This window comes from Drosophila simulans, chromosome 3L (genome assembly GCF_016746395.2).
Source record: "Drosophila simulans strain w501 chromosome 3L, Prin_Dsim_3.1, whole genome shotgun sequence".
NCBI classification, from domain to species: Eukaryota; Metazoa; Arthropoda; class Insecta; order Diptera; family Drosophilidae; genus Drosophila; species Drosophila simulans.
Window position 1 is genome coordinate 3,812,512 of NC_052522.2, and position 20,845 is coordinate 3,833,356.

Below are 20,845 nucleotides of genomic sequence, written 5' to 3' on the forward strand. Positions count from 1 at the left end.
ATTTTTCGGGCTGCCCGGTTCATTTGTCAAATTTCACCGCGCCCCCAAGTGATCCCCGGGAGATATATCTCGAGATCTGTTGCTCGGATCGGATCTCGTGTTGTTGCCGTTGTTATTTGAGCAAACATTCAACACTTGAGCCGAGAGATTTTCGTGGCCAGGTCCAACAACTCAATTCCCAGAGGCCCCTTGCCCCTGCCACTGCCCCTGCCCCAGCCCCTTGCCCCTGCCCCATCAACTCTCCCTGCGCGGCAATGAAATTATGAATGATGTGATACTTTTGCCATTGAGATGTTTTCACAGTCGCGGGGCCCATGACATGCCCCGGCCATATCTTATTTGCTATATCTACATCGCCTGCGAGATTGGAAACTGGCAACTTGACTTGCTGCTGGCTGGCTGGTTTCTGGTTGCCAGTTAAGAGTTACCCACATCCCGTGCCCAGTTCCCCATCCAAAGCTGCTGCCGTGTTTGTGTTATTTCTGCTGGAAATGAGCGATCGCGTGCAATAATTTGTAGACGACTTTGCCGTCGAGCAGAGACTTTCAGGCCTTAGCATTCACAATCCAGAATCGAGAGAATCCAGTGTCCAGTATCCAGGTTGCAGAATCCGTATTCGAAATCGTTCCTGTTGCTGCACATGCTGCACATCATTTTTCAAAATCATTCAAACACTTGTTAAATATTTTCTTAACCGATTGATGATGATTGTGACTCGCCGAGGTAGAATCATCATCCTGCTACAAAATTATTTGTGTTTATCAATAGAACTGAGCTGAAAAAGGGTCCGAAGTCTCGGAACTTCGATCTCTGTTTCGGTGTCAGTGCACAGAAAATAATACTTTATTAAAAACTGATTTTTAAATTCAAAAAAAGAAGTTTGTTAGGCCTGTTCAACGAGCTCTATTCCTTGTGTTGCAAAGTATTACATATTCATATATACTATAGAATTTCACCAACTGTTGCATTGATTTGTTTTCTGTGTACGCGTCAAAGGCATTGACTTATTACGATTTTGTTGGCCTTTTCACATCCACACGTTGGCCCGCTGAAATTAATTGATATCTGTGGTATGCGCTTTGTTGGACTTTGATGAGAGGCGGCCCCGGCCCTCAGTCTTCGCTTTCCAGTCTTCGGAGCCCCGCTTGCAGCCTTCTTCTGGCCACTTTGGGCACTGATGATCGATTACAGAACGTGCCGGAGTCGTGTCGAGTGGCCATTGAAAACGGGGTCAAGAGTGGGAATGCCATTCGGTGATTGGGTATGCAAATTTCCAGCAGATGCAATAAGCATTGTAATTCCTGGCCATTGGCCCATCATCACATCTCAACTCCTTCATCGCCTCGCTGGATCATCCATCCATCCAGCCATCCGTCGAGGAGGTCCCGCCTGGCCAGGTCCGACAAAGGGAGCCCGCTCCTTTCAACACTTTGGAACACTCTCGACCGATGCGAAGACCAACCTCATCGAATCTCAATCCGACCCCATGTGCGTGTGACTCACGCCGCTTGGCATTTTAATTGATTTTGGGGGGCGCAAAAATCTTGTGCCAAAATCCCCACCGTCACCACACGACCCGCTGGCACACGTCCTATTGAAATCGCATAGGTGTCTGAATCACGATTCCCAGGGGATAAGCTCCATTTATAAGTCGAGAGAAGGAATCTTAAAAGAGATATAAGCAAAAGGGTTCTACAAGCTCGTATGTTTTTTTTTAGTAAGAAATGTGATATGAAAATACCTATGTTAATAGATAAAATAATAGGGACCCCCTCTTTCGAGCCCATGTATTTTGAGTAAGGCACGTACGAAAAACGCTGCTCACCTAGGAGCTGGAATGGGACATTCATCATGCTGCACTGCCAACTCCCTGACTCTTTGAATCCGAATCCAAATCCGCAACTGACTGCCTGCGTAGGCGTTACTGGTGGTCAACATCTCCTCCTCGTCCTGTTCGTTTTCCCTGCGCCGTGTTTACCTCCATTGGGCGTTGGAGCACGTAAAAATGTAACACCAACTGGCTGGATAAATGAATGAGGTGCGGGCAGGAGGAATGAGACATCGACAACTTACGCATATCTGAGCTGGCTCTTTGGTTTATAACTAGCTGAATAAGGCTGATTTTATAAAGGCATTAAAAGTATTATTAATCATTAATCAATTTTAATCAACCAGTGTCGAAATAGAGTTCTCAATTAAATAAAAATAATCTGAAGGCTAACAGATGGGTAATTTCTTAATAAATAATGTCATATCTTTCAACAAAGTAGTTTCATATTATTATTAAAAAATTTATATTACTATCCTCGTATTAATCCGGATACATCGGCATCAGTCAGCACTGTCAGTCCTGCTGCTCCTGTTCAATCGACTGGGCCATTCGGAGGCCAAGTCCAATTTCCATTGGCTTGGCGAGTGGATGCGAATCCCTTGCCCTTTGCCTTTGCTGGCCACCGAGTTTGCTTAACTTAAGTTAACTGTGCGCGCACAGGACACCCAGCTGTGGTCGCCGGGCCAACAAGCCGTCGGTGGTTGCTGCTGCTGCTGCCGCTCCTGAAGCTGCAACACAAACAGCAACGGAGGCAACACCGGGGACAAGCAGCAACATGGGCAGCGACAACGTGAACGCAGGCGACTCCTTCTTGCCTCCCAGCTACGCCGACAACTTTGGCAGTACACCTCAATGTTTGTGCAAGCAACATTCGCATGCAAGTCAGCAAAGTTTGCATTGACACGCAGCAGCGGCAGCAGCAGCAGCATCAGCATCTGCACTGAATTTGCATAAAGGCGAGGGATGGACAGGTGAAAGGGGGGTGCCCAACTGCTCTGCTGGTGTCATGGTGCCCAAAAAACCAGACAAACGCCAAGTGCACAGCATGGCAAAGGAGGAAGGAGGCCCGGTCGCGCTGCCCATGATGAAGATGGACGTGTTGCTGGTGGTTTCCCATCAGCAGCAGCAGTCGCAGCAGCAGCAACTGCAACAGCAGCAGCAACAACAGCAGACCCATTAGGCCGCACATAAACTGCATGCAATGAAATTCACTCCTGCGGCGTGGCCATGTTGCTACTGCACTGGAGTTGCTGCTGTGTCTGACTTATGGCAATTGCCAATGCAACATTTGTTGCTGGCGGGAAGGTTGCTGCTAAGGATGGGGGCGTGACCGGAACGCTAGGAACTCCCTACTCTCAAATAAAGGGATATATTTAAAAGTCAATTACTACGCCCGCTAAACAATGTCCGTTAAGTAAATAGGCAAATATCCACCTTACTACTACTTAACAGTCAGCCAGCTAACTAAAAGTCGGCAGACATTGTCGTAAACTAAATGACTAGTTAATCAACAGATTTGTGAAGTTTTGGGCGGGCTAAGTTACCTAAAAACGTCAGCAATAAAATCCTTTTAAAAATACAATGTCTAGGCTGTTGTTTTGAATATGAAGAAATCAACAAAAATGTATGAACATTTAGGATCTTTTATAAATACAGGATAGTTAAATGTTTTTATAAAATTACGATTAAATTCCTGCTATTTGTAAAATAGAAATTAGAATGCCTAACCAAAAGTTATCCCCCAAACAATCTAGTTTGCTGACCAATATACCGATTGAACATCGTGATTGCTCACGCAACAATGTGAATCTCAATCACGCGACAATCTCGAATGGCTGCTGAAGTTCCTGTTGTTTTTGGTCCCTGGAAGGCAATTTTTTTATTTCACTTACCCCCCGCAAACATTTGTTTCAACACGTACGCGCAAATGAGTTTACAAGGTGCGATATTCATGTTGCTGCTGCGTCTTTGGTCCGATATGTTGCTGCTGCTGCTGATGTTGCTGCTGCTGCTGCTTGTCAATATTTACTATGCAGCATGTTGCCGCCGAGTACAGAACTTGGCTAATCGTATTTTAGCCATTTTATGTATATTAATAGCTGAGCTGAGCGACGGTAAACAGTTTGCGCCCCTCATCTGCTGCCACAATTCTCATTTCTCATTCTCATTCTTTTATTTTATTGATTTTTTTCCAGTGCCCTTGCCTTTTGGTATAATTTTAATTAACGCATTCGATGATGTTGCTGCTGCCGCTGCTGCTGCTGCTGTTGTTGTTGTCGCCTCCTGCTGCTGCTGTCGTTGTCTTTTTGGCCAACATGCTAAAAGGTGTTAATTGGCGAAATTTCCATGTAGAGCTTAACCAAAAACAGAACAGAAACAGGGAAGCGAAAAGGGTGGAAGTGTCTGCAAGTTGTCCAGTCAACAAGATTTGCTTTATTAGCCACTTTCGGGTGGTGGCCACATTTCTACAACCACATCCACATCCACAACCACATCGCATTTGGCCTTTTGTTTTGCCTTCGGCTTTGGGCCACCACTTGCCATTTTAATGAGCCAACAGCGACAAGAATGACTCGTGCTGCAGATGGATAAATATTTTCATGGTTTAATTTCATAAATTATGACAATTTCTTGTATTGAAATCCCCAAGTTATGGTACCACCTCACCCCCCTTGAATGCGATCCTTCAGGTTCCAAGTGAATTATGCTCGCCACAGCAAATCAACTTAAAGTGCGGCGACTGGACACCGAAAAGCTCCTAAATTTTACTTAAGAACATCAATGGGCAGCTGACATCCAAGAGATATTCGTTCTTTTTTACTCTGAAAGACCATGATGATGATGATGATGATGGGCGCAATGATGATCATCATTAACACCTTTCTGCCCGCGATCTCACTCACATTCTGGCGAGCACAATACGTCTCAACAACAAGCTGGCAAAAAGACGAGGAAAAAATCGCAGCTATAAGTGAGTAAGGAAAATATAAGAAAATAATTCAAAATGAAATTTGCTTTATGATGCGCAACCGCTCGACGTTCCTACGCACAGTGGCTTGAAATAGGTTAAGCACGGCTGAAAATTTAACAACGTCTGGTTTAAGTCCCTTCATGAAATAAAGACAAGAAAAAGCCATTAAACTACCGCACTAAAATATGTCACATTATTATATTGATTTTTAAATAACCTGTCCGAAATTTCTCTAATTTATTTAATTTTATGTATCTTAGATCTTAAAATTTGGCTCCACTGTTTGCAGGACTATCTGCGTTGATATGAAATATGTGTCGGGCGGCAGGCAGCGGAGATTTATCGAGCGCGAAATGTAATACGCGAGCAACGTCCTCCACTGGGGGATTCCACTTGGAGGAGCTGGGGCCTGGAACTGGCCACTGGGAGCTGCTCCCCTCGGCAAGGGGAGCTGGACGAGAGGCGGGGTATCGGATCAGCGGCCACCGTTTTGAATTGGCTTAAGCGACGCCGCCGCCTTCGACGACAACAACAACAGCGGCAGCAGCAACATTCAGAGCAATACCAAATACAATGCACTGAAAAAAATCAAACTTAAAACACTTAATAGGTGATATTCGATTAGTAACGAATTTCAGTTTTATACTCATTTGACTTATATAAATTCTAAAAGTTGTTAAATTTACACACTTATTTTATATATGTTTTCAGAAATTCCACCGCTATTTTTCTCTCAGTGCAGGCATCAAGTGAGGCGATGGCCGAGGCAACTGGATGCTCGATTCGGTCCGCTTATAAACTGCATCCTGCTGCGATCCGCTGCCCCCGTGTGCGAGGATTCGGGATGTGGGAGGGGAACCACGACAACGACTGGACATTAACTAATGCATGCATTTATTTTTGTTATTTGCTGGGGCGGTTCGAACTGCAGAACTGGAGGATCGGGCAGTTCGGGATCCCCTTTCTTATAGAGTGAGCGGGCGGCACGGACGAGATATGGAGGATCTGCTCCAATAACTCATGGTGACACTATTAAAGCGACGATTTGTAGCCGAGCATAAAATAAATGCGGATTAGACTTTATAAAGGACAAAATGCTCATGGCTGCGATTTATGGGATTTTGGGCGTGGCTGCAGGAGCATATTAAAAATAATAATATTCAAGCCATTTAGAATGGAGAAATCATTATATTGCAAGAATGAGTTTTGAAGGTTTTTTAAAATAAATTTTTAAACATTTTATAGTAGTTTAACATAGCTATATCACTAAATTAAAACACACTTTGGGCGCTGGCTGGGCTTCCCAAGCCAGCTAAAAATCCCTATAAAATGCCGGCCATGTTACACGAATGTTATCAAAATCAGTTGAGTAAATACAACCGAAACTCTCTCGTCTCGCAAAAATAACAAACGTGACAAATTTCGGTGAATTCAACTGTGAAAAAATGGGGAAAAAGACTGCAGAAACAACAAGAAACAACGGCGAAGGCATAACAAAAACTTTTGTGCAACAAAAACTTTACACAAACTGAAATTTTAGGGGGTAAGCAACTAAACAGTCGCTTAGATTTTGGCAGTCACGATACAACTTTATCTAGTGGGTGGCTGCAAGTCTTCTCTATTTGCCGAGTAAACAAAAGTTTTTGGCGCAAAAAAGCAACTCAAAGATGAAATTCAGCAGCAGCAACCCGCATCCAAACCAGAAATGGTAACGAAAACAGCCCAAGAACACACTGAGATACGAGGGGCATGCGGGACAGGACCGGAGGAGGACAGCTGGTAGAACCCTAAAATCTCGTCTGCCACCGGAAGAGAAGGGCATCCTTTAAGCAGCTCTCATATTTGAACGCGTAGAACGCGCGAAATTTCACAAGTTTCACGAAAACTTCGCACCTAAAGTTAATAAAAAAAAGGTATACAAGAGGAAAAGCCTTTGGTTGTTTTATAGGCTGATTCTGTGGCTCAAAACTAAAAGGATACCATGAAAAATAGTTAGTTAGTTAGTATAGATCAATATAGGTGATGCAAAATCCAGAAAGTATCTACAAGTAGCCCGTACAAACTTAAGAAGTGCTAGAAAATTATTAAACAATATCGTGCGTAATAAAGTTATTTCGCAGCAGTCACGCCCCTCCCACACCTGCATCCAAGGATATTTGTCGGAAAAAGGACCTGCCCCTGGGGCTATTAGGCAACGCATTAATGAGGGTCAAAGTGCGTGTAAATGCAATGCAAATGTATGTTAAAGTGATTAGCAGCCTTCAAAGGACGGCGTTAAATCTGAGGGATCCAAATACACCAGAGGCTTAATTTGCGTCACCACCCCGCCCACAATGCGCCCAAGGACGAAGCCAGCCAAGCGCCCACCCCCTGGGCGCAGGAATGCCCCGCACAGCAGCCGGCAATAAAACACAACAGTAAGAGAAACAAATAAAAAAATAAAGGAGGAAATTATCACGGGCAACTATTTCAATTGCTGGCGATGATGAACTTCCCATTTCGACACTTCATTGAAGTTGACAGATGTGGGTTCGTCCTGGGTGCTCAGCACACTGCAGCTCTGCTCTGGGGTCCCGATTCTCAGATCCCAACCAGAGAAATCGCACCCTCGCAAACTGAAACCCATTTTTGGGAGCGGGCCACGTGTGCCAAAAGGCATTGTGTGTGTGTGTGTGCGCCAGGATAAAAATGTTTCCAAGGAAACATTCACAAATGAAGTTGTAATCGGAAGTTGTTCGTTTGCCCACACCCCCTCCCATTCCCGTTCCTCTACGCCCCCTTGTACATATAAATTGAGCGACAATTGTACAAATTGTCAAGGCGGAAACGCTGGCAGGGATAAAATAGTTCGAGCTCGGATTCCATTCCATGTCCACTGTGCGGGCCAAGCCGAAATCCGGAGAGTCCTGCATGGGCAAGAGGAGGTGCAGGGGTGGCCGGAATGAAGGATTAGGCAGCCAAAAGGGGTGTCCTTGCCACTGCCTAATACATATGTTCACTTTGTGTTCGCTCCTTGATCCTTTTTGCTATCAAGCAGAGGGTATCGGGTATATTGGACATCATGTTTGAAAAAACAAAAATAAGAAATTCTACCATAAAATATCTATATATGTATGTATTTATTATATATAATATAAATATTAATATTAACCTTGGTTTGTAGTTACTATAAATAGTAACTATATTCGACTATCCACAATCATAAGCATAAATTTATATTGAAATAAATTAATGGGTAATTGCAAGTCCACCCCTTGCACACCGATAGCTCTTTCGCCTTTTTTGCTTTTGTTGGATTGACCACAAATATTTGTTTTTAATAGTCCCTGGATTGCAATGTTTGAAATGCAAATAGGATTTCCGTTTACCCTCCTTTATCCTTTTTCCTGTGTACGTCTGTCTGTACGTCTGTCTGTCTGTCTGTGTTGGCCAATTCCATTTGACAGTTGAATTGTTTTGATCCCGAGCATTTAGAGAAATAATAACACTTGTTTTCCAACGGCTGCTGTTTGCGCCCGAGATTAGTCAGTTAGTTGCCCAATTTGACACATGTTGAGATTGCAACGGGGCACAGGTTCGAATCGCTGGACTTAATATAGTCGCCTGGCAACTGGACAATCAGATGGAATCGGAGATGGAGGCCCAGGCGGAGAGGAGCCTCCCGGCTTATCGGGCGAATTGATCGTTTTGAAAACGCTCGAAATGTGATGTGGTGGCATTTTCAACTTGTCTGCGTCTCAATATTTTTACTTTCTTTACGATCTGGCCAGACCGAAGAACTGGTTCACGGGGGGATCCAACTTTGGTGCCCCTTCGTGCCCACCTCAGTTCCCCCACGATCTCTGCGTGTAATTGTGTCGTGTCCATTTCGATTATCACCAAAGTGAGTAATTTAATACCAATTTGGCGGTGCATGCGGCATAGAGTTGAGAGAAATATGCTCGCCCCTAAATGTCAAATGTGAGCACCAGATGGGAATCGAAATCGAAATGGAAATGAAAATGGGTCCCGGAATGGTTAGGCGATTGAGATTGGGAGCTAGCTGCCGCTGGGATCTGGGACTTGGGATTTTTGTGACCATGGGAGGAAGGCAGAATCATCGTGTAAGGCGGAAAAATCTTATCTTAGCTGGAATTTTAAGGAATCGAGTCAGTAGAGGAAAGGCAAACTGGCAGCTTATAGCCCAGCGATTACACTGAGCTGCTGCCTGTTGGTGACAATTTACAAGTTGAGTCTGCCAGATAAGACTGGAAATCTTGGCCAGGCTTAGGCTCCATCCACGTATCAATGGGCTTTCATTGAGACGTTATAAGTAGATCACAATTCGATATGGGGAATTGAAAATAAAGCAATATGGCTGCAATGAAATGTTTATAAAATGATCAAAAAGTGTCACAACAATGAGAAAGTTACTTTTTTATGCAGCTATTAACCTAAACTAACTGTAATAATCATCCTTTGGGTGATTTCTGAAAATCAAATTTTTATCAATTTTTGCATTTTTTATAAGGGGTACCATCACGATTTTTTGCAAAATTCGACCAAAAATAAAAAGTTTTCTTTTGAATGCTAATCGATTTGGGAGATCAATACGAGTAATTAAAGGTATTACATTTCAAATTCTGACCAATATTTCCGATGTTGTGTTCAAAATACCATTTATTTTGGACAACAAATATGAATATTAAACTCCAATCCTTTTTTAATTTAGCCAGTTTTAATATTAACTCAAGTCCTTCTTCATTCGCAAGTTTCACACCTCTTTTTCGGATACCTCGTGAATTATTTTCAGCGAGTGACATAATATCCTAATTAGATCAGTCGGTCATGCTCAACTGACAAAGTACAACACCAAACTCGATGAGGGTAGACAGTTTTGGCCTTCTTGGCTGCCTTTTAACTGGCCGATTTGTTGGGGAATCAGATATTATGACATCACTGACATTACTTTGGTCAGGCTTTTTGGCTCTATTGCACTTTTAAGAGATCGTTAAATTAAAATAACAAAAACGATGATGCCCCAATGTTGTGAAACAGAGAGCTGGAGAAGTGTAGAAGATCCAAATGCATCCCGACCACTCGGTGATGAACACATTTCCCACGTTTGAGGCGGCGAAAAAAAAAAACAAACGATTTTTATTTTTATTTTAATTTTAATTTATTCAGAAGAAATCGGTACAGCGGCTATCGAACGGGAGACCCCAAATCCAAAACCAAATCCAAATCCAAAAACCTGCCCGCCGGCTAACTCCCAGGCCTCGGGTTACATTCTTTTGTTGGAAATTTATGACTGGAGACGGAGACGGAGCCACCGTCGGAAAAGGTGGAAAGGTGAAAATGCTGGAAACGGTGGAAAATGCCCGCGTGTTTAGCAGCGTTTAATGGCTCATTTCGAATTGATTTCCTAGGCCGAGCACACTTGAAGTTAAGTACAATATATAAAATCTAAAAAAATGTTGACTAAAAAACATATTTTAGACAAAACTTTTTTGTATAGGAGTAGTTTTAACTAAACTTTTAATTTAATAAATTTGTAATCAATCAAAGGTTGTTTCTTATCATTTAAGATTATTTAAGATATTTTTCTCAGTGCCTGCGCTGAGACACATATGTAGATAGCCAACTGGAAAGAGGGGGAGTTCTTGCCGGATTTTTATTCGGAGCGCCACGGAGATTTGTGGGCCGACTAGTTTTCGGGGGCTGGCTTTTAGTGGAAAAGCAGTAAAACTTGTTGAAATGCTTGTAAGCCGTCGTAAAAAAGCGCACTGTGAAGAGTCTATTACAATGATGCCATCGTGCTGATAACCCAACAACCGCAACCGAGCCTACTTAATGGCTTTGGAAAGGTGCACCCGGCTCCAAAGCTGGAATCCGATATCCGAAATCCGAATCCAGGTCCGATTTTGAGCCACCTCCTCCAAGTCATCAGCCGTCGAATGATGCGCGCATTTCCGCACTCGTCTGGAAAATTGTGTGCTGAGATGGGCCATTAAATTGGCAACACATTGTTGCCACCTAGCCAGCGAACTTGATTTTGGCCAGCTGAGTTCTGAGCCGTGGGTGGGTAGTACATGCCATAAATCCGATGATTGTTAGGGAAGCCCAAGAATTTGTGGGGTTTATTAGCCAGCGAATTCACGGGGTCGTGATGGAAAGTATGAGGGGGGAAATGTGTTAACACTCGGCGGCTGTTGTTCGCTCAATTTTCGTAATTAGAATTTAGTTGGCAAGTATTTATGGCTAACTTGTAAATCATTTTCAAGTCGTTAATTACATCTGAATACTCCAAATTGGTATAAATCTCGGTTTAATGGCATAAGTGTGGCTGAATAAAACGTATATTAATGGGTGCCTATAATGGCTAATAGTCAAAAGTAAACAATGTAATTATTATTTTCAGAAAATATTTAGATAGAGTATATTTAGTATGAACAAGTTGCATGTTTTTAAGTTTCAAATGTCAGAGTATTACTTTAAATTCAAATTCCCTTATATAGTTTTGCAAAGCTGATCATAAAGATTTTAAGAGCCTTTCAATCGAATCAATAATTATTAAGTCGTTCGTTAAAGACGCTATTCACATCAATCACAATTTCAAACTTGGAACGTGCAATATAAAACCTTAAATGGAACCCGCTTGACACTTTGCTCGAGTTTTATTACCCGACTTTGGGACGCCCAAAAATAATTTATTTATGCTTTTGACCGCATAAATAAATGCCAAGCAAATCATAGATCGTAGTTCCGCATAAAAAACAACCAGAAACTATACCTGCAGCACATTAAGGAGCCATAAAAATTGGGGAAGCTCTTATTTTTTAATGGATTGTGGATCAGCGAACACAAATATTTTAGTAATGCCCCGAAACTAGATTCTTGTTTGTGGAAAATCAATTAAAAAACTATTCCAATCGAGTGGCTAATTAAAAAATGGAATTCCGAAGAATAGAGTCATTTGATGGTAAATCTCTATCGGACAAATTATAAGGTTTATTGGTTTTAAACTTTTATCTATTTTCAAGCACTTTTAACTGTGGTTTAATGGCAAAACTCGATGGTGTCATAAAATTAGAGCAATATGCGTGTAAGTAAGTTCTCAGTAAATGCGTGAAATATTATTTTGTTTTGTTTTGCTTTTTTTCCAGGGGGTAGGATATTCAATCCTGTTTTTGTAACAATCGCGTGTCCCACGCGAAATTCAAAAAGAATCAAACAAATGAGCCGAGAGCCCTCGAGCAATAACAATTCCTCCCCAACTCCATTCAATCCTTGTTGACTTTTCCTGTCACAGGGATGGACACATAATTGCACAATGATTGAGTCCAGATGTACAGTGAAAACAAAAATATGCGACCTGAATAAAGGAGTCATTAATGGGAAAACTATTATGAAGTTGTGCAACTCCAGGGACACTTTCTCTTGTAAGTTAAGTACCCATGTTTTATAACAACTACAGAAAATATTGAAAATTATGTTGGTATGCTTAAACCTTTAGTTTTCTCTCAGTGTACATTTAGATTTCAGCCTGTAGCCCCGGGCGCTTCCCACAACATTGTGTCTTTGCCATTGTTAACTTGTTAATTTCGTTTGATTGATTTCTAATGCAGTCCGCCTGCGAATTTGTCACCGAGTTGGCGTATATTTATACAACTATAGTTATGATTAAATCAAGTGAGACTCGCACGCGACTTAGGGGGCAGATCAAACAAAGGACGAAGCGCCAAGTGCAGCGAGTTCATTGAGTCAAAAGGAAGCCGGAGGCACGTGTCCTTAATCCGGTAATTACAGCGAGCGTCCTTCCACCGATTGTGGTTTGAATGCCAGAGATACTGGATACAATGCCAACCGAGATGCAATCCGAGAGATATGCGTTGCGAGTGTAGTTTCGGGTGTTTTTGGGAACACGGAGGAGATTCTTTCCCAGGCCGGGGCGTAACAAGTTAATTTATGCCCGATCCCGGGCCCCAGATAAATGGTAAACCTACCGATTTGATATCGGGGCTTAAGGTATCGGGTTTCGGGGCAACCTGTTGACAAGTTGCCACATTCAAAGTCGAGAAACGAGGGGCACACGGAAAATGTTAAATGCTTGTAAGCCCATATCTAGTCGCTACTAAGATGTGGCCACAATAATAGAGTTATCACCGGCTTCCCGGTCAAACCGAGCCACTCCATGTCCGTTGTCCGTTGTCCGTTGTCCGTATATGTGGCCCCAGAATTTTTGATTAATTGCCTCAGTTTGGGCTTGCGCTTTTAATTTTACCCGCCGTCCGCGTTGTCATCCCCCCCTGCCCCTTCTCGATATTAATTCACTGTCTCTGTGGCTTTTGCGTTGAAAAATTTCCTTTGTGTGTTTTATTGTCTAACTCCAAATCCAACTTAGACCTAGGCTCCAGCGTCCACACATATTTATTCGGTATTAATTCAGTCGATGGCGGCACGGCGCAACAAAGTCGAATCGATTTTTTATGAAAATCTCTCAGTCTCTTATGGGCTTTTAAATGTTTAATCGCTTATGAATTTCGATAGCGCAGCGCTACTAAAACGATGCCTTTGCCATCTCAAGATGACGAGTGCGTCATTGATCCACAAAAGAATCGGCTATTTAAAGAAGCTGGAGAAAAAGATGCGGAGATTAGCTTTGGATTGTGTGCTAAAATCAAATGATGGCTTAATGTGCGAAATTTGCATAGGTCATAGTGCTGGGAATGGGCTTTTAAACAGGTGTATTTACATCCTTTTCTTTTGCATTATAAGCATAAACTCTTATTATTTAAAACTCTATCACAAGTAGTTGTTAACTTGCAACCTCAATTAATGTTTGTTAGCAGCCATAAGCAATCATCTCAAACCTATTCACATCCTTGATTTGTCCTTTTGGAACACCTTTAAATGGTTTAAATTGCTGCTCCCCTTCGGATTTGGTTGCTGTTGCAGGTGCAAGGTTGCCGTTTGCAGCTGCAATTTCTGCTGCTGCCGTTGACTTTGGTTTGCTTGCCGTGTGTGCGGCACTGTGTGTTACGCCAAAAATGCGCCACAAAGTTAAACGAGAGCTACATCAAATGTGGAAAGCACAGCAGCTGCAACAACAGCAGCAACAACAACGGCTGCAACATTGGTGTTGCAAGTGCAGCATTGCACTTTGCAGCCATTGCACTTTGCATAACGGTCCCTCGCCCCACTGTTTGCATGTGTGCGTTGCGGTGTTCGGCCATTTTGTGAATGCATTTATCGCACACACACACGCGCACCCGTGCACTGCGTGTATCTATGTCGTTGTATCTGTGTTTGTATATCATTACTTATCAGATACTTATTATGAGCATACGATATCGTATATTTTGGCATGCTCCTCCGCTTGTGTGGCTCTGTGTGCGTGTGTGTGCGAGTGTGTGTGTGTTTGGTAAATATGCAAATGAGCCTGTTTGTTGCCACTACTGTTTGCCATTGTTGTTGTTGCTTGCTGCTGCCGTTGTCGCACGTTGATTATTGTTGTTGTTGCCGGGTGTCGGTGTTTTTGTAGTTGTTATATTGGACATGGGTATGCCGCCAAACGACAAGCAGCAAACATTTGATTATGATACGAAATCGATATAATTTAAACGATGACCAAAGCCCAAAACACCTGAGGCTAAAAGCGATTCAAAGAGAATGTAGATTTGGTACTTAATGCTCGAGTAACTGCTGATATATGTATCTATGTTACGTTAACTACAATCAATCCCTTAGTTACTCTCATAACATGTCCAGAGCTTTGATACCCTGTATAGTCCTATGTCTCTGTTGACTTTTCCATTTTTCTGCTCCCTTTGAGAGTCGTGGGCAAACAGCGGCAATTGGCTTTCATGACAGGTGGCTGCCTCTTTCTTCGCTTTGCTTAGCAGTGGCTGTTGCATCTTGGCTGCCATTCATCAAGTTGGTGCCCCATAACGCCCCCAAGTTTTGGGGTCGACTGGCGAGTTGGTAGAGCATCGCGTGTGCAAAGCGTCGGCGCTCGTTTTAACGCCTTTTTAAGTTAAGCCGCCAAACAAGTGCAGTTCTCACCCCGCGGAGAAACAACAATTGCAGATACACGAAAACTAATTACAGATTCTAATCGCGTCATACTCTTGTTGTACTTCGTGTGCAGAAGCCATCAATTTTGGGGGGTCAGAGGCAGTGGGGGCTTTTCTCGGCCGCAAAACTTTTGCATGCGGCACCTCGACATCATTTTTTCACCTTTTTCCTGTCGCTGTTTTGTGTATTTTTCACTGTACTCGGCTTTTCTTATTATTTATTTGCCTTCTCTTTTGCGGTCCCTCGCATTTTTCTCGCGCTTCTAGGTATTTCCCTGTGCTTTGTTGAGTAGTGCAGCGGAAATGGTTGTAGACGCGGAAGTGAATTGTTAGGCGCCTTTACCGCCCCTTTGAAGTGCGAATGACAAAAGGGGCTGCGGCACAAAGCTAACGGGAGAAGGGTCTTTGAGCTGGAAACAAGTCGGTTGGAAATATATTTAGAAATTCTTAGCTCTAACAATGCAACATAATAAGTTGCAAAGACATAATGCTTAATATTACGACCTAAGATAAGTAGACTTCAATATAACAACTTCATCATTGAAACGTTTACATTTGTTTCCAATAAATATAAATTATTAATGTCTTGCCCATTTATTTAACAATAATTATCTCTTCATTTTAAAGCATTTACATAAATGAAGCTCATTTATTTAAGGTTATATTTACTGCATATCTTATAGTAGCTTACTTTATTTTATAGACGTATCAAGCAGCTCATAAACATTTGCCACCAAGCACGTAGCCATTATGTTGGTCTAGAACCCACAATGGTTTTGCCGGCGCTAGAACTCGCCAGCACAGAAAGCGGAAAAGTGCGGTGAAAACGCCTCCTGGCAGGGGGATTTCCCGGAATCGAACTAACAGAGCGCCAGGAGCAGAGAAAGGACATAACTCAGAGTGCCGGACTGGCTGCACAGCCAACAGCTGTTTTTGCGGCCAGCAGCAGCTGAAAATCGAAATTAAGCCGAAACACCCTGTCTCTCAAAAGTCACCCACTCGGTCGAGCGAAACACTCGGAATTTTGGGTAACGCCCATTCAGTGGATTGAGTGGATTGCTCAGTGGTTGGGCACACGCGAGTTGAGTGACTTTCGGGCGAGTGGTTTCAGCACTGCGACGACGCAAACTCACAAAAAAAATATTGAAAAACAAACAAAAACAGGGCGAAAAAATAAACTGAAGCACGTTAAAAATAAAAGAAAACGGGGGGAAACTTTTCGACGGCTCTCGAAACAAAATGGCAACCATGAAAAGCGGAAAATGCTCAGCAATGCGAGATGGAAAACTGAAAACGGTAAAAAGGCAGCGGAGGCGCGGACGTTTGTTTGACTTTTCGCATTTTGGAAAGTTTTTCAAGTGCTCACCACACATGCTCCATGACTCCACACTACACTCCACTCCCCTCGATTTCCACCCACTTTGCCGTCCGCTTTTCCACCCCATTTTCCGGCTGCCTTTGCAAAATATTTATGCAAGTCAAGCGTCGGGCATTTATGAACTGTCAAACATTCTCAACGCAATTCCAATGAATTTGATACTTTAACATTTTCGTAAAATGACTGACAAGTGGGCATCGACATCGAGGCGGGCCTGGGAAAGCGGGGAGAGTGGGGAAAGCGGGGAAAATCTGAAAAGGGGGATAAACACACACATACGCACACACACGGGGACTCACACTTGGCGTCAAATTGGCGGTGTTAGTGCCATATGTGGGTGTTATCTGTGTGGCGAAAGGGTGTTTTCTGTGTGCCCGGCGATGACTTGGGGTTTCGGGGATGGAATCGAGCAATTTCCACTTGCTGCAATATGTCATACGGAGATGAACTCTTGAATTGACATACTAAATGGCAAATGGAGGCCTTTAAAATGGGCAACTGAATGTCAAGGCGAATTCGGATTGAAGCCTTGAAGGAATCATAAGCAGTTAAAGATTTATGGAAGTAATTATGACACTGGCCGTATATTTCATAAATTATTTAAGTTATATAATAATGTTGTGTTTAAATGTAATAATGTTGATATTTTGCCATTGGCAGACTGACTTTTCTAGCTGACTGTGTTCTTATTATGTGGCTAGGCCTTGAAAAAAGACAGTCTACAATATGATACGTTCAATAATAAACGACCCTAATCAATTATGACTCTGTGAACACAAGCCCAACTATTTAGACCCAACTCGATGCTCCTCACTCGAAAACCATATCCTGGGAATCCTCAACATTCCCATCACCCAAATCGCCAATTGAAGGCGCTCGGCCATAAAATCCAGCCGAAATGTTCGACTTCATTAGAAGTAAACCGAGTTCGGAGGTGAGAAAAGCCAAGTAAATAGAGTGCAATCATAACAAAGCGCCAAGTCCAAAGATAGCGCCGTCTCCATATTCCAAGTGCTAAGTGCGAGGTGTGAAATCAGGTGAAAACTCTGGAAATTCCGGCGAAGTTGTAAACGGAAAACGAAAACTCGCCCATTTTAATTGTGTTTGTGTAATTTTTTTACCCAGGCCTCTCTTTGTGGAGCCATTCGGCGTCAACTTTTAAATCAAATATGGCGCCGACTGTAGAAAAGGAAAAGAAAAGCAGCATATTTTCGAATGGATTTGGGGTGGGCTGGAAACCCTGAAACAAAAGGCAGCCGTTGTTCATTTGCATAAACGGGATAGTGGGCTGGTGGGTGGAGTTTTTCCGACTGGGTGGCTTCTCTGGGTGGTGCAGGTTCGTTGAGCGGCGCTAACAGGATATGCCAGTGAAGCACCAATAATCCTTTTAATAAATATGATATCGCAAAGGACCACAAAAAGCCACAGCGGTAACCGAGGTAGCTCATCCTCATCCTCCATCGACTTTCCCAGCTCCCCTGGTTTTTTGGCTGCCGGCATCATTTGCATTTTATGCAAATTTTCGGCACCAGGCGGAATGTGGCAAACGTTTCGAAGGATACACAGGACACCAGTCAGCCATGGCTCCCCATCCGCTCTGTGTCTCTTTACAAAGCGAATATGTAAATGAAAAGTTCTGATGTTTTTTAAAAAGCTACCAAAAATAAACAACATAAAAATGCGCAAAATGGTTGCCCAAATGGAAATGGAAAATTCAACAAAATGCATATTTACTGCTGGGTATAGAAGGGCTCCAAAGGCAGAGTAGGGGGTATCGGGTATGTATTAAGGAGACGACAAAGGAAAATGATTCAACATCCTTAAACTGCATTTTAATAAGCCTTTAATCACCATATCAAGTTTATAAATATATTTAATTTAAATTAATAAATAATATTTTGAACAAGTTACTAAAATGTAAAAAAGGACTAAAGTTTATATCCTATAAGCTATTCTTAGTCTCTTATGTCTAGTTTAGAAAAGATTATCTTCTTAGTATTTTCACTGGCTAGATCTGTTTTTTGAGAAGTAAATTTAATCATTGAATCTGCAGAAAATCTCCGCAGAACATTAACCCCCATTTGATGGAAAGCCAGAGCAATTGTCATTCGTTGCCTTGGCATCCTTTGATGTTTGCTCTGGTTGTTGGAAAATATGTCGAATATTTTCACAGGCGGAGGCATCACAAATACAAACACACCCATATGGCAAACAGACAAGAAGAACTTTTTTCGCATGTGTGCGTATTTGCATGCAAATTGTTTGCCTTTTAAAATATGCACAAATATCAAATTTTCCCCCTTTGCAAAAGTAAAAAATCTCTGAGCTCAAGAAATGGAAAGCCATATGCACTGCTTTAAAGTTGGGAAAAGCGATTAAGGGTTTTCCCGAAATACCCACATTTCAACCCCGCCCAAAGACCACCTGCAATTTGAACTATGACCGCAATCAAAGGCCATTGATCTCTGCAATTTTTGCACGGCCTAATCATTAACAACAATTGCCGCAATTTGCCACATGATGACACACAGCGATTATCATCGCGATTATATCATCGAATGACAAACACGGACATTTTCATAATTTTCGAGATGAGCCAAAAAAAATAAAAGGATAACAAACGGGGCAACCAGCAAATGCAAATAGGCGTAAACCCCGACGAAATAAAACTAAAAACCCCCTCGGGAGGGTGAAACAAGTTGCCGGGGCTGCCAGGGTTGCCAGGCTTTCCAGGATCCTGATTCGGTGTCTGATTCCGCTGCCCAGTCGCGCATTTAATTCAATTTGTTAATTTACAAATCCGCAAAACTATTTGCCAGCGAGGGAGTCTGTCTGCCATGTGGTTTTGCGGAGTGGAGCGGTGCGATTTGGAGGCGATAACTGCAACTTGTTATTACTATATGTGTGTGCACTTAAAAAAATATACATGTATATATATCATTACCTACAGATATTTTTTCTAAGGATCGCAAAAGGATTTCCAATGGATGAGCAGACTTGAGGTTCATTTTCGAATTGCTTTGTAACCTGTTTTCATGGCTCATATGATTAAACAGTTTCGATTATTTTCAATGTATTTTGTGAGTGTTGGTAGTCGAAAAGTTCTCATATTTCAATAATTGTGATACTTTTCGCCTGATTTCAGTTTATTTTATTTTTTTGACGAGCGAGACTGGCGGCAACAATAAAATCAATTGAAATGTGTTGGCAAACATGTCAAAATAAATTATAGAGAGCATGTCCGTGCGGTTGAGTGTGGTGTTGTGCGAAGTGGTTCGCTTCGACAGGGTATGGGTTAGGTGTGGGTTTTGGGTGTGGGTTGTTTGCCCGATGGTGGTGTTTGCACGGGGTGTTATGCAAGTGTGGCAACCGCAGAAACCGAATTTTAATTTGCACGCTTGCAGCATTTGAAGCTGGTTGAGGGACCGGAACCCTTCGGGATCTAAGCGGCTTACAAAGGATCTCTTTCGACCAGGAGCAGGAAATCAGCGGAACCCAACCCCCTAGAATGCACAAAGGACCAAAAGGGATTGCGCAACGCGAACGCCTATTTACAGGGTATAATTAAGTTAAGTTCTGGCTGCACAGGAAAAAAAGGACAAAAGTCGAGAGTCGACGTCACTCGAAAAGCCAGGGGAGGGGTTGTGGGTGGGGTCGAAGGTTGAAGGTCGGGGAAGTGGGAGGATATGTCGCAAGGGGCGGGGTCAGCTTCAAAGGACACACTTAAATTCAGGGAATGCCTAATCCATGAAAGCCCTTTTTTATGCTGCTCACAAGTGTGCTAAGCTTCAAAAATATTCGAGGGTTCAAAATGGAATGAGCCATTATTTGATTGTTGCACGCAAATTATAGATAATTAAGGAACAGTTAGAATTTATTGCATAAATAAACTTATTTTTATTCTATTACATCATTGAACGAAGAGTGATTACTAGAATTAAACTCTAGACTCTTACTAATATCTAAACTATACAAACCAAGAGCATTCCATACCATAGAGCTTAATCTGAGAGACCTCCTAAGTTGAAGTATCTGCCCAGCCTGGGAACCGATCATTTTCCATATCCATATGTATATTATCATTTTCACAACCGTTTTCACGCTGATTCACGCCCACAAAAGGTCCACTCTATTAGAGTGGACCGCCGTTAGGTGGCCATGATCTGATCTCACTCATTTTCCCAGGCCCAAAGCTAAAAAGTCTGTAGATACACCTTCCCATTCCGAAATCAAGTTGCAGTTTCGACACCTTGCGGCCAAAGTTGAGCTCGGGATGGATGTTGGGCTTGGATTTGGCTTGCGGTCTGGGATGCGAGATCTTCGGGATCCATAAATCAACACGGCGAAAGATCATTAAAAGAGAATCTTTGCTATCATAATAAAGAAATCACACGAGAAAACAAACGCAGAAGACAGAGAAGATCTCTCTTTTGATTTGATCGCTCAATCAAAATGATAAATGAAAATTAATATTTCTTAATATTGTTTACAAAAGTGAGAATTTCGGTGTATTTCCTACAAGAGCTTTTTCCCCTTCTGTGGGTAAAAGGCGGTGCCGACCGGGGGTAATATAACCATCTATTTTTCACTGCTTTCGGTCATTGTTTGAT